The sequence below is a fragment of the Brachyhypopomus gauderio genome, unplaced genomic scaffold, assembly GCF_052324685.1.
Source record: "Brachyhypopomus gauderio isolate BG-103 unplaced genomic scaffold, BGAUD_0.2 sc67, whole genome shotgun sequence".
Classification (NCBI taxonomy): Eukaryota; Metazoa; Chordata; class Actinopteri; order Gymnotiformes; family Hypopomidae; genus Brachyhypopomus; species Brachyhypopomus gauderio.
Genome location: NW_027506888.1, coordinates 1,609,019 through 1,611,192, shown reverse-complemented (window position 1 = coordinate 1,611,192; position 2,174 = coordinate 1,609,019). Strand labels below are relative to the sequence as shown.

Genomic DNA, 2,174 nt, shown 5'->3' with positions numbered 1-2,174 from the left:
CCACAAAAGTGCTTTTGTAGCAAATGGAGCCTGCTCATCCTCACAACGCAGACTGTGGTAGGACATGTAGGATGCAAATCCAAGAAGCTTTCAGGAAATCCATCTCAGCACAGTTGCATTGTGGGCCGGGACTGGATAAAATGATGCAGCAAAATAAACAAATAGATAAATAAATGCAAGCATTATTTTTCTTTAGATAGACTTCAATCGTCGAGTGTTAAAATCCAGCACTTGCTTTTAGTCCATATAAACGGCCACAGTGCGATAATGTTTTGTGCGAAACTCACCGACACTAGACCACACAGCCTATGACTAGATCTTCATCCGTCTGAGCCGAACATTTCTACAGTATGTTGACTGATTAGTTACATGCAGTCTACATTACACAACATTTAATGCTTGTCATTTTAAAGTTCCAACATCATTTAAATGAAGTTTCCAAGGTTTTGGCAACAATTTTTCTTGCTCCATTTTGATTTGTAGATTTTTTTTATTTGTGTATATATGCATGCATTCATGCATTGTGTGTGTGTACGCGCGCGTGTGCGTGTGTGTGTGTGCTCATTAGGCCCCCAGAAAACTCTTTGGTTCCTCTAGAATGTCTAGATTCTAGAATGTCTAAATGTCTCTGATTAAAGCACAGGACTAGTCACTCATTTTAACACCAAATTGATTTGTCAAGTACTGTCTGAACATTCATCCACACGGGAGCTGTCACGGATGAGGACGTGCTATCTGTGCTATTGCAGACATAATACAAAATATATATTTAAATTAAATTAATTAAACAACTTTCCTCCGTAGTGCCAAAGTATGATTTTCCAATGTAGACTAGTCTACACCTGCAGCTGGCGACCTAACGGCCGCGTGCGCTCTGCAAACCGCGCTTTTACGCACTTTTATCTGGGAGCCCCAGAAACGCAGTGAGCCGGGCAAGAAAGAGATCTCGGCCTTTTGAGGAATGGAAACAGAGAGACGATGTAATACGACGCGGTTATTTATAAATCCACGCGATCATGAGCAGAAGGATTCTAAAACTGTTTGGAAGAACCGCGTGGGAAACAAAGCGACCCGAAACGAGTGACGTCTTTGTAGAATCGTTCTTCATTACTCGATTAAACGCAGATAGTTCTATGTGCAGAAATGCAATGCAGGCCTCATTTATCGGAGGCTGCCAAACTGAAAAATAAATAAATACTACAAAAAAAAAAAAAAAAAAAAAAAAACAACTGTCACCTTAAACAAAATCTGTAACGGACATATAATTGCTTCTAAATCAAAGCTTAATAAGGCATACACATGCACCACATGTTCCTCTTTTATTCATGCCTGTTAATAATAACTTTGAATCAGCATATACTTTGCCATAATATTAACGTTTGTTTTGCTATTACATAACTTACATTCTCATCCTTTGTAACTGCTCTAATCAAATCTCAGGTTTTAAAGAACTATGGCACGTATCTTGTATTAGGTTATAAACAGAATTAAAAATAGATATACCTGCGCTGCCTGCATTTTCAGACATTATTGGCATCGAATCTTACCTGTCTTTGAACAGCAACTTTTCTTTTTGGGCGAGTGTAGTTGTACTATGCAATGTTCCAGTTGGACTGTTTAAATAATAGGCAACTATAGAAACAACGGTTCTCGAAAAGTGGAGCGTCCTTGTCTCCAATAAAGAAATAAAGAAAACCAAAATAAACGAAAATGTTTAATAAAATTGTACGGTGGGCTTTGCAGTCTGCGCTAGGTTTTGTGTTCGCCTAAGTGGACGTCCCGTGTAACTCATGTTATTTAGATTCTATCACTGTCTCTCCTTAACCCACACGGGCGCGTCACAAATGACTTCGCAAAGGATTGTGGATACTATAGTTCGGCAGGGCACAGTATAAATCCACCGCCTATAACGAACGATTAATTTGCCAAGTGTCACTTAGGCAACAACTAAATATACAACAAAGGACAGTCTGTGACTATACCTATAAGATACAGTCTAAACGTCATAGAGGTCGAACTAGTCTACAGTCTGTTTATTGTAGAATAGGAGTAAAGTAGCCTATATATTGATTATTAATATGTAATATGTTTCGAATATTAACATGTAACACATCTTTTATCCGTTATTGGGTCAGTTGCTTTTCTAGCCAAGCCAACTGTGATTTGGTGTTGTG

At 38.5% G+C, this 2,174-nt stretch overlaps 1 protein-coding gene across 1 annotated transcript in view; it reads right to left on the bottom strand.

The window, feature by feature from the left end:
• The window catches only part of peli1a (pellino E3 ubiquitin protein ligase 1a), an 11,271-nt gene extending 9,379 nt beyond the window's left edge, over positions 1-1,892 (bottom strand). Inside the window, exon 1 of the mRNA XM_076989324.1 lies at positions 1,548-1,892. The gene's annotated coding sequence lies outside the window, so the exon portion shown is untranslated. The remainder of the gene's footprint in view (positions 1-1,547) is intronic.
• Between the last annotated feature and the right edge of the window lie 282 nt (positions 1,893-2,174).